Genomic DNA, 11958 nt, shown 5'->3' on the forward strand with positions numbered 1-11958 from the left:
CATCATTGCTTTTTTTTAATATCTATTATTAGAACTGTTCTCTCCTTTCTTTTGCATTCATTCATTCATTCATTCAGCAAATACTTAATGAGCACTCAGGCCTTGACCCAGGCTCTGAAGTGAAAAAGAAACACACAGTTGCTAGCTTCATGGGATTTACAGTCTATTTAATTTTTTTATTTTTTTAATATTTATTCATTTTCTGAGAGACAGAGAAGACAGAGCAAGAGTGGGGGAGGGGCAGAGAGCAAGGGAGACACAGAATCCGAAGCAAACTGCAGGCTCTGAACTGACAGCACAGAGCCGGATGCGGGGCTCAAACCCACAAATCATGAGATCATGACCCAAGCCGAAGTCGGACGCCTAACTGACTGAGCCACCCAGGAGCCCCATGGGATTTACAATCTAGTGAAGGATTGAAGGGGTGCTATTTTAGACAGGGTAGACAGGACCTCCTTGTAGAGATGACATTCTAGAAAAGACCTGAAGCCATGTGGATATCTGGGGAAAGAGTACCCAGGCAGAGGAAACACCGGGTGCAAAGTCCCTGAGGCAGCAGTGAACTGTTCCTCACTCACACCAAAGTGAAAAATGGCAAGTTGCAGAAGGAGGCAGCAGTTGGGTAAGTTAAAGCCTTGTAAATCCCCAAAGTAAGGGTTATGTTCTGTGGGTGATGGGGGTGGTGGTCAGCACTGGGATCTGAGCAGGAAAGTAACATGCCTTACACTGGAGTCTCATGCTGGCAGCTGTGTTGAGAATTGCCTATGAGAGTATGTATCTTTTCACAGTATGAGCTCATTTAAAGGTCTCCCTGCATAGCTACATGGCTGACTTAGACATTTTTTTTTAATTTGGATTATTTGAGATTGAGAAACTTCTGGGGCAAGTTTTGCTATGGAATGTGAAGCGTTAGAGGCAGATTTCTCCTTTTTAGAATTACCATCTTTCAGGAGCCACATTCCTTTCTAGAGTCTCTAGCAGTGGGATCACAGATTATACTCTGTGCTATTTCGCTTCCCGCCTGTTTCCTCCCAGAGTTTGCCTCCTCAGGTCCTCTAGTCTAAGCTTATAGCTAATGTCTACCCAATCGGGTTTATTATTATTATTATTATGAACTTCAAAATGTCATTATTATTTTCTCTCAAGTTCTGGTTATTTTCTCAGCCACAGTCAGTTCTCTCTTGCTGGTCAGGTTTAATAGATCATTCTAGGGAAAGTGGCTTATAACTCCCAGACCTAGGATTTCCCAAACTCTTTATGGTTTAGAAAGGACTTGATCTTTGTATTATCAGTGTTGCACAGTGATATTTATTACCCCATTTTACATATAAAGCAACTAAGGCTCAGGAAGGTTAAGCATGAAAGCCAAGACTGAAGCTTAGAGTTTGACTCTAAAGCTCATGCTCTTTCTACTCTATCACTCTGTAAAACAATTTGATTCTTATTTCAAGGAGTTTAAATACTTTTAAGTGGAAGCTGGATGGTTTATCTCTTTCTCTCTGGTTTGGCTTACACGATTTCTATCTTAATTTCTCACTTAGAATTCTGATTGCCTACAACACCCATCAGGGCAATTACTTAAATGCATTACAGCTTCCTGCTATGGGGTTAGGTCTCCAAAGACATTCACTTGGCTATTGCAGTGATCAAGTTTATGTAAAAACTTGACTGGGCTATGGGGTGTCAAACATTATTTTGAGTGTTTCTCTGATGGTGTTTTTGGATGAGATTAACATTTAAATCTATAGGCTGAGAAAAGCAGATTGCCCTTCCTAATGTGAGTGGGCCTCATCCAATCAGTATAAGGCATGAATTTAATAAAAAGGCTGACCCTTCTCTTAGTAACAGAGAAAGAATTCCTCCGTTGAACTGGGGCATTGGCTTTTTCCCTGCCTTCTGACTCAAACTGAGATATCAGCTCTTCTTGGATCTTAAGCCTGCCAGCCTTCAGACTGGAATTGCACCATTGGTTCTGCTAGTTCTTAGACCTTCACACTCAGAAACTTACACCATTGGCTCTCTTGGGTCTTCAGTTTGCTGATTTATCCTGATGATCTTGACAGTTGTCAGTCTCCATAATCATGTGAGGCAATTCCTTATAATCTACGCATGCATCCACCCATCCATCCATCCATCTCTCTCTGTGTCTCTCTGTTTCTGTCTAGATAGATAGATGATAGATAGATATAATATAATTAATTATATGTATATGTATATGTATAATCTGTTGGTTCCGTTTCGCTGGAGAACTCTAATACAGCCAGCAGAGGGCAATCTCCCATCAAACACTGTCTGTTTCCCACTTGGAACTCTTAGACAATTGTTTTCTTTAAAAAGGAGAAAATCTAATTCTTTTTTTCCTTCCAGACAAAAGAAAGGTAACTTCAGAGGGAGAAAGGGGCATAAAGAGCTGTTGGTATATGTGATAGGAAATGGTCATCCCCAGAACAGGCTTATTACAGTGACAATGACATCATGATTTTTCTGCATGAGATAGACACCAAAGTTCTGCTGGAAATCAAAGACCACATTATAATCAGTGGGATAAGCTATAGGGCCAGATTTCACAGGTGGAATTTCTTTAACAGAAAGAAAAAGGGAATGAATGGAAAGAAGGATGGAAAATGATATTACTGACATAGTTTATGTGTATACATTATGTATAATCTTACATTCATACCTATGTAAAATATAAATGCAGAGAATGAGGTCTGGAAAGATGCATACCAAACTTTTAATAGTGGTTTCCTCTGGAGAGAGGAAGGTGCTTCGTGGGCTATGGGAAATGGATTTCTTCCTCTTATTCTGTTCTGGGTTTGAATTTCTTAAAACAAGATTGTATCGCAGTATGACTTATATTTTTAAAATGTTATTAAATAACACTTCACACATATTAGGATGTATAATAAAAAGCCAGAAAATAATAAGTGCTGGTGAGGATGTAGAGACATGGGAACCCTGATACATTGTTAGTGGAAATGTAAAATAGTGCAGCCACTTTGCCAAACAGTTTGGTGGTTTCTCAGGTTAAACATTAAACTACCATATGACCCAACAATTTCACTCTTTAATTTTTTTCACTGTTTATTTATATTTGAGAGAAAGAGAGAGAGAGAGAGAGAGAGAGAGCGCATGAGCAGGGGAGAGGCAGAGAGAGACAGAGACAGAATCCTAAGCAGGCTCCAGGCTCTGAGCTGTCAGCACAGAGCCCGACATGGGGCTCAAACCCATGAACCGTGAGATCATGACCTGAGCCAAAGTCCGACGCTTAACGAACTGAGTCAATCAGGTACCCCGCTTTAAAAAAATTTTTTTTAAATGTAAGTGCATTTAAATGATCAGTTTTTTCATTATGATTTCTGGATTGTGTGCCCCATGAAAACCTTAACCGACTGAGCCACCCAGGCGCCTCCCAGCATTTTCACTCTTAAATATGTTACCAAAAGAATTGAAGTTAGGGACTTGAAAAGATATTTGCACATCCATGTTCATAACAACATTATTCACTATGGTCAAAAGGTGGAAACTCAAGTGTCCATCCACAGATGAATTGATAAACACAATGTGGTATACATACCCAATGGAATATTATTTAGCTATAAAAATAATTAAATTTTTATATATACTATAGTGTGGAAGGATCCTGAAAATATTATGCTTAGTGAAAAAAGGCAAGACACAGAAGGACAAATATTATACAGTTCCATTTACATGATATACCTAGGATAGGCCAATATATAGAGACAGAAAGTGAAGAAGAGGTTACCAGGGGCTGGGAGAAGAGGGAAGGAGAAGCTGTTATTTAATAAGTACAGAGTTTTTCTGGGGATGATAAAAAGTTTTGAGTGTAGATAGTGGTAATGGCTATACAACAGTGTGAATATATTTAATGTCACTAAGTTGTACACTTATGAATGGTTAAAATAATAAGTATTATGGTATATATATTTTACCACAGTAAAAAAAAAAACCTGAAGAATTCTTAAACAAAGAAAGAAACAAACAAAAAACAAGTGTTGCACTATTTAGATACACAAGGGATCTCCTTTCACAAAGGAGAGAAGAGTGGCTTCTAGGGACTACAGAGGGGTGGCCTCAGTTATAGGGATGATGTGTTTGAAGCAGCAGGTGCTGAGCAAGTTTCTGACAGTTGGAATATAATAAGGAGATGTGGGAATTCGTTGTCAGCCACTTCATGCTAAACTCCATGAGAGTGGGGACTAAATTTATCTTTGCTCATCATTACAACCTTAGAGCCTCGCACAGTGTTTGGTGCACAGTAGGCACTCAGTAAATATGCATTGAATGAATGAATGAATATCTGTGACTTGCTAATAATCTACTTTAAAAAACATTTTCAGGGTGCCTGGGTGGCTCAGTCGGCTAAGTGTCCAACTTTGGCTCAGGTAATGATCTCAAGGCTTGTGGGTTCGAGCTCCATGTCATGTTGGGCTCTGTGCGGACAGGTCAGAGCCTGGAACCTGCTTCCGATTCTGTGTCTCCCTCTCTCTCTGCCCCTCACTTGCTCACGCTCTGTCTCTCTCACTCAAAAATAAATAAACATGTAAAAAAAATTAAAAACATTTTTTGTCCTATCATTTTGGGCACCATTGTTCAATTATTTTGTGTACAAAGAGAATTAGAAGCCTGGAATTCACATATTTGGTTATCATTAGCATAGAGATAGTGTATTCGTTGGGGCAGGCTAACTGCCATATCAAAGAATCTCGTGTCTCAGTGAGCCGACTCAATAAACTATTATTTTTCACTCATGTTGTAGTTCAAAATCAGTGGGGGTGGGTGGAGTGGGGGTTGGGCTCTACTCTATGCAGGCAATTAGGGACCCAGCTTCCTTCTGACCAGTAGCTGCAGAGGCCCTAGGCACTCCAAGGCCTCCCCTGGCTTCTTTGCATCTGGCTGGCAGATGAGTGAAGAGAGAGATCTTGGAGCACCATGTGTGAGGCTTGAGTGGCCAGACCTGCAAATGTCATACATCTCTTTTTCCTATACCCATTGGTCAGAACTCAGTCACATAAGTACACTGAATCACAAAGGATTCTGGGAAATGTGGTCTAGGTACAAATAAAAGAGGAAAAGGTAATGGTGTTTGATGAACATGTAGCATCACCAATGTCATAAATAATATAAATGTGGGGAGCACTCCTGGGCAACTGTGTATTGTGTGTGCTAAGGGAAAGCTGCCCAAAACCAAAGTCCCAGGAGCTTCAGTGTTTAAGAAATGGGAAGAGAAGGTGAGGGAAAGCAAAGACACTGAAAATAAGGAAGGTGACGGCAAGAATGTCACAGAAGCAAGGGAAAACTGTGAGAAGAGACAGATCTTAGAGCAATGTCTGTGGAAATCAGACTGTGGTGGCTTAGGAGTGGAATGTGGGTGAGAAAGTAGACTACTATAAAAGGGTAAGAGAGGAATAGTAGCTAGTGGTCATGCAGAAGTGGCATGGGGAGAATTGCTTTGCTTTGTTTTGATTTTTAATGGGAGAAACTTGAGAATGTTTGAATGTTTAAAGGGAAGGAACCACAGTAAATACAGTGTGGTGTAGGGTGAGGAACAAATAAATGATTATTGGAACAGAAGAAATGGTCTTGAATCAAATTTCAGTGTATATGGCGATTTGGTTTATGTCAGGAAAGGTGTGAAATGACAGACTGTCTCTGATGCACCTATGTATATGGTCATCTATGTGTATACCTTTCTTCTTTCAAGAAAGGACTTATGGCAGCTTGAAAATATACATTCTGGCAACAAAATAAAACAAATGTGTGAAGAGGAAGAAAATGACATGTTGGGACAATGACATGAAACATACATTTAGGTTTTCTAACTTTAAGCATCTCTTTAATACTGACTGCTTTAAATACCAGTGCTAAGCTGATTTGAGATGCCTTGATCAATTTGTGCTGTGATCCATTAGATAATTCCGTTTATGTAACTTGCTCTGCAGTCACTTTTCAGACAGAGGCTCAAATTTATTCTGGATGTTGCTAAGAGAATCACGCAGTCCCTGCTCCTTGCCCTGTATATTGTGCAACAGCCTTTGACCACAAGCAATAAAACCTGACATGAACATTAGACAGGCACTGACTGTTCTGGCCTCAGAAACAGTTTCTAAGTCAGACAAGAAGCTCAGTTTCATTTCTCTATAATCATATCTTGTTCCTGATGCCAGTGGCACCTTCTGAGCCATCCCATTTGGTCTGAACTGTTTCTCCTAAGCTGTTTGATACCCCTAAGGCTTCACACATCCTTTTGTCTACAATGTCCTCTAATTTCTCCTCTACCCCCAGCAGATTCACTTTTAGCCTACAAGATCCAGCTTACCTGTCACATGCTTTAGGGGAGTTTTTTGTGACTGGCCCCAGGCTGGATCTATACTCCTCTCTGTGCTCCCCCAGCCCATGTCCTCTCCATCATAGCTCTGGTCCTGCTAGATTAGCAAGATCATCCACTCCACTGACCTTGTGCTTCAACTCTGCATCCTTGGGGCCCAATATCTACCATGGCCAGAGTTGACATACTATGTATGGAGACTTTGTAGCAGAGAGGTGGGGATTTATATTTAAAACCACAACTACCCGGGACACCTGGGTGGCTCAGTTCGTTGAGCGTCCAACTTCAGTTCAGGTCATGATCTCATGGTTCACGAGTTCGAGCCTCATGTCAGGCTCTGTGCTGACAGCTTAGAGCCTGGAGCCTGCTTCTGTGTGTGTGTCTCTCTCTGCCCCTCCCCTGCTCGTACTCTGTCTCTCTCTGTCTCAAAAATAAATAAAACATTTAAAAAATTTAAAAAATATGTAAAAATAAAACCACAACTACCATTTTGAACTTGGTGATGATTACATGGAAGTGTATCCTTGTCAAATTTCTCATTGAACTTTTGCACTAACAATCTGGGCAGTTTATTAGATGTATATTATACCTTGATAAAACACTAGTAACCTACAATTTTTTTTGTACTTTAGAGAGAGAGACAGCACAAGCAGTGGAGAGGGGCAAAATGGAGAGAGAGAAAGAGAGAGAGAGAGAGAGAGAGAGAGAGAGAGAGAATCTTAAGCAGGTTCCATGCTCAGCATGGAGCCTGTTGTGGGGCTCAATACCATGATCATGATGACCTCATGACCTGACCTGAAATCAAGAATTGGACGCTCAACCAACTGAGCCACCCAGGTACCCCTAGAAAATTTTTTTAAAAAGAAAAAAAGAAGAAAAATCTCTTTAACTACCTGCAGTTGCTTTTGCTTTCCGGGGAGTAACACAGTTTTGTCTTGGGGATGAGGGGAGAAATTCAAAGAGAGAACTTAATTGCTCCCCCATGTGAAGGCAGCAGAATATGGGATTTCCTGATGCAGCCATTTTAACACTAAAGAAAGGTGTCCCCCTAGTACTGAAGGGCTTAAGGACTTCATGCAGCTGCCACTTTACTTTGTAACACCTATCAAAGACCTTGCATATCCACTCTATTTATTGTTTGGTCTTCAGGACCAATGTCTACATAGCCTCAGAGTCTTTCTGTGAAAGGAACCAGACTGGGTGATCATCTCAGCCTGGGGCATGGGTGCCAACCACCGGGAAGCTTTGAGACACTGGAATGCTAAGCAGAAATATGCTAGTCATGGGCAATAGGGCAGGAGAACTGTGCCAGAAGTCCTTGAGTCCACAGGACAGTAGAGGGACAGACATGCCCTGGGAAGTGCTCCAGATGTTCATAATTGGATGAGCTGGGGTGCAGTTCATCTAGGCCTGCTGAGTTGTAAACACAGGCTTGGGGGGCAAACTTAGCTGAGTCCAAGTCCTGGCATGACAGCCTGGTAGCCTGGGTGATGCTGAGCAAGATATTTAACCTCTGAGTTTTGGGTCCCTTCTCTGTGAGATAGTCATAGTCCTTGTTTCACAGGAGTGGAACTGAAGGATACTGTATTAGTCTGCTTGGGCTGCCATAACCAGGTACCACAGACTGAGGGCTTAAACAACAGAAACATATTGTCTCCCAGTTTTTGGAGGCTGGAAATCTGAGATCCAAGTGTCAGCAGAGTTGGTTCCTTCCAGACCTTTCTCCTTGGCTCATAGATGGTCCTCTTCTCCCTGTGCCCTCACAGAATCTTTCTTTTGTGTGTCTGTGTCTTAATCTCTTCTTATAAGGACACCAATCAGATTGGATTAGGGACCACCCATAGGACCTCATTTAACTTTAATTACCTCCTTAAAGACCCTGTATCTAAATATAGTCACATTCTGGCACTCCTGGGTAGCTCAGGTGGTTAAGTATCTGACAACTTCCACTCAAGTCATGATCTCACAGTTCATGGGTTCCAGCCCCATATCGGACTCTGTGCTGACAGCTCAGAGCCTAGAGCCTGCTTCGGATTCTGTGTCTCCCTCTCTCTCTGCCTCTCTCTCTTTCTCTCTCTAAAATAAACCTTAAAAAATAAATATAGTTACATTCTGAGGTACTGTTGTTGAGACTTCAGCATGTGAATTTTGGGAGGACACAATTCAGCTGAGAACAGATATTATCCCAGAGTCTGGCATGCAGGAATCTCACTAAATATGTATATAATTTTGCATGGTTATTTTCCCATTGCCATAGAATTAGTGCCTATGGGACAAAGAGATGGGAAAAGTCCACTTTCTAAAGAATCCCAGGCAGTAGGAAGCAGACATACTCTTCAGGGCTTTCTAAGACATGAGCAGAACCAGTGACTGCTACAACCCTGCCACCCACCCACCCCTGCCAACAGACTTGCCACTGCCCCTGACCTTATTCCAATTATATCTCCTTAATGCTGGCAGTCTCCTGTACTAGACTGGAGCTCCCTGAAACTGTACTTTCTCCAGTTCTCTGTTCAACCCCCAGAACAACTGAGAGGACCGTGACTCTGGTCATTCTTATCTTCCTGCCATTGCAATCCCAGGAAAGCCTCCCCATGCTGAAAACCTGTTTGGGTTAAGCCCCTCCAGCTGCTGGTGTCTGAAAGCAGCTAAGGGCAGATACAGTCACCAGTAAGATGTGCTTTCTGACACATGAACTTGGGCTAATTATATCTGCTCCCTATCAGTTTTCTCCTTTGTAAAATGAGGGTTATAATTATGACTGGATACATAATTTGTGGATCCCAACACAAAATAAAAATCCAAGGCTTCTTGTTCAAAAATTGAATTTCAAGGTGACAACAGAGCATTATACCAACCATTCAGAGCCCTTTTAAGCAGGGGCTCTGTGGGACTGCCTAGGTTACACACCCATGAGGGAGGCTGGCATTAGTTCTAACCTTGGGCTTTCTCTTGAAACCAAACAGGTGTGTGCTGCATGATACTCTTAGGGAACGTGCTTTGTAGACAGCCAAATGTTTGACTTGAAGACTAAAACGCTTCCCAAAGCCCACCATCTTCCACCTCCTGGTATCTATTGAGCTCATTTGGAATTTTCTAATTAGTTTGCTTATTGTACAGCACTCCCTCCTGATCCCCCTCTCAAGACCTCTCACCCGGTGTGCATCCCCCTTTCACTTGGCTATGGGCCAGGATGACCTAAAATGATCAGAATCAAAAGGGATCATCTATTCCCTAGGAATAGACCCACAGCTGTGCTCACACCTCTGCCCTCGGGCTAGAGAAGTCTTGCTCAAGGGGCAACCTGGGAAATCCCAGCGTTCCCTAGCAACAAGGCAGAACCAGAGCTGTTGCTAGGGAAACCCTGGGATTTCCATAGCTACCGAGAGCGCAGTGAGCATCTCTGCTTCCACAGCTGAATATATCTGGTGTCAGCAGAAAAGGGGGAAGGGCAGCTGATGTTTTGCTGCCAAGGGAGGCAGGGCTGGTTCCTCTGAATTTCATTATCTGTGCAAAGGGGGGCAAACAGGTCACCAAGGGCAAAACATCCTCAAGGCTGACAAGTGGATGGTCTCTCCTTTTTTTATTTAGCTTATTTTTTTAATTTAACTTAATTTTTTAAATTTGCATCCAAATTAGTTAGCATATAGTGCAACAATGATTTCAGGAGTAGATTCCTTAGTGCCCCTTACCCATTTAGCCCATCTCCCCTCCCCAAATCCCTCCAGTAACCCTCAGTTTGTTCTCCATATTTATGAGTCTCTTATGCTTTGTTCCCCTCCCTGTTTTTATATTATTTTTGTTCCCCTTCCCTTATGTTCATCTGTTTTGTCTCTTAAAGTCCTCATATGAGTGAAGTCATATGATATTTGTTTTTCTCTGACTGACTAATTTCACTTAGGGCATAATACCCTCCAGTTCCATCCACGTAGTTGCAAATGGCAAGATTTCATTCTTCTTGATTGCCGAGTAATACTCCATTGAATATATATACCACATCTTCTTTCTCCATTCATCCATCGATGGACATTTGGGCTCTTCCCATATTTTGGCTATTGTTGATAGTGCTGCTATAAACATTGGGGTGCATGTGTCCCTTCAAAACAGCACACTTGTATCCTGTGGATAAATGCTTAGTAGTGCAATTGCTGGATCATAGGGTAGTTCTATTTTTAGCTTTTTTGAGGAACCTCCATACTGTTTTCCAGAGTGGCTGCACCAGTTTGCATTCCCACCAGCAGTGCAAAAGAGATCCTCTTTCTCCGCATCCTCGCTGACATCTTGTTGCCTGAGTTGTTAATGTTCGCCATTCTGACAGGTGTGAGGTGGTATCTCATGGTGGTTTTGATTTGTATTTGCCTGATGATGAGTGATGTTGAGCATTTTTTCATGTGTCAGTTGGCCATCTGGATGTCTTCTTTGGAGAAGTGTCTATTCATGTCTTTTGCCCATTTTTTCACTGGATTATTTGAACAGATGAACACTAGGGAAGGGAAACAAAAATAATATAAAAACAGAGAGTGGGACAAAACATAAGAGACTTAAATATGGAGAACAAACAGAGGGTTACTGGAGGGGTTGTGGGAGGGGGGATGGGCTAAATGGGTAAGGGGCATTAAGGAATCTACTCCTGAAATCATTGTTGCACTATATGCTAACTAATTTGGATGTAAATTAAAAAAATAAAATTAAAATTAAAAAATAAAAATAAAATAAAAAGCAAAAAAAAGTGAAGGTGAAATTTACTTTTCAGAAATTGTGCTATTGGGCATTTATCACAGAAATAGGAACTTAAGGAGATTTAACCTCAGTACTCAGTCTTTATCCAGTCCTTGTACCCAATGTCTGGCTAACTGGACCTAAAAGTCTGACCCCAACCCTGCAGAACCCACCTTCCTCCCTTCTCATATACCTGCTTCTTCCCGTCCCCCCTCCCCACCATCAAAAACTTGCAGAGACACACATCTTCTCACAACACTTTGATTTTATTTTAGTCATTACTGTTGGTGTACCCTATTGGTGTAAATTTTGATGTCTATACAGTTCATCATTTCTCAGAAGCCAGATCCCAGAGACTTTGTAGATAGTTCTGAGGCCTCAGTCATCATTCCAAAGTTACTGGCTGCTCAGGTTGTCACTTGAAGTAGTGGATTCTCCATGCTCTCTTGGTCCTGGTATGGCTCATTTTTATTCAGCCTATGATAGTGGCCTAGTAGTGTTGATACTCTAGGTTTCTTAGATTTTATGGAAGGGGTGGGAATTTTTGGAGAGGATTTTTTCCCCTAAAACTCCTTTAAAGGAATCTTTTTACCCCCATGGTTGTCTTTGCCACCTGGAAGGACAATAGGATGAGCATAGAAAGGCACTGGTTTGGGGGAACAGGGTGAGGGGTGGATGAAAATAGCAGCTTCAGGAGAAGGGGTGCACTCTTCTTGTGAGGAGGGGATGTGTGCCACACAAAGACAGGAGAGTAGTCTTGTTGAGGGTGTTAATGGAGAAGAGGAGGAAGAGCTTGGGTGTGCTCACCTTACCTTAACACTGCATCTGGACATGGGTTGACAAGGCATCTTCCTCTTCTTCATCCCTTTGGTGCCTGGAGTAGGTTGTTC

This window comes from Lynx rufus, unplaced genomic scaffold, assembly GCF_022079265.1.
Source record: "Lynx rufus isolate CCGP_SWC_20201006 ecotype Redwood Valley unplaced genomic scaffold, mLynRuf1.p SCAF_40, whole genome shotgun sequence".
Taxonomy (NCBI): Eukaryota; Metazoa; Chordata; class Mammalia; order Carnivora; family Felidae; genus Lynx; species Lynx rufus.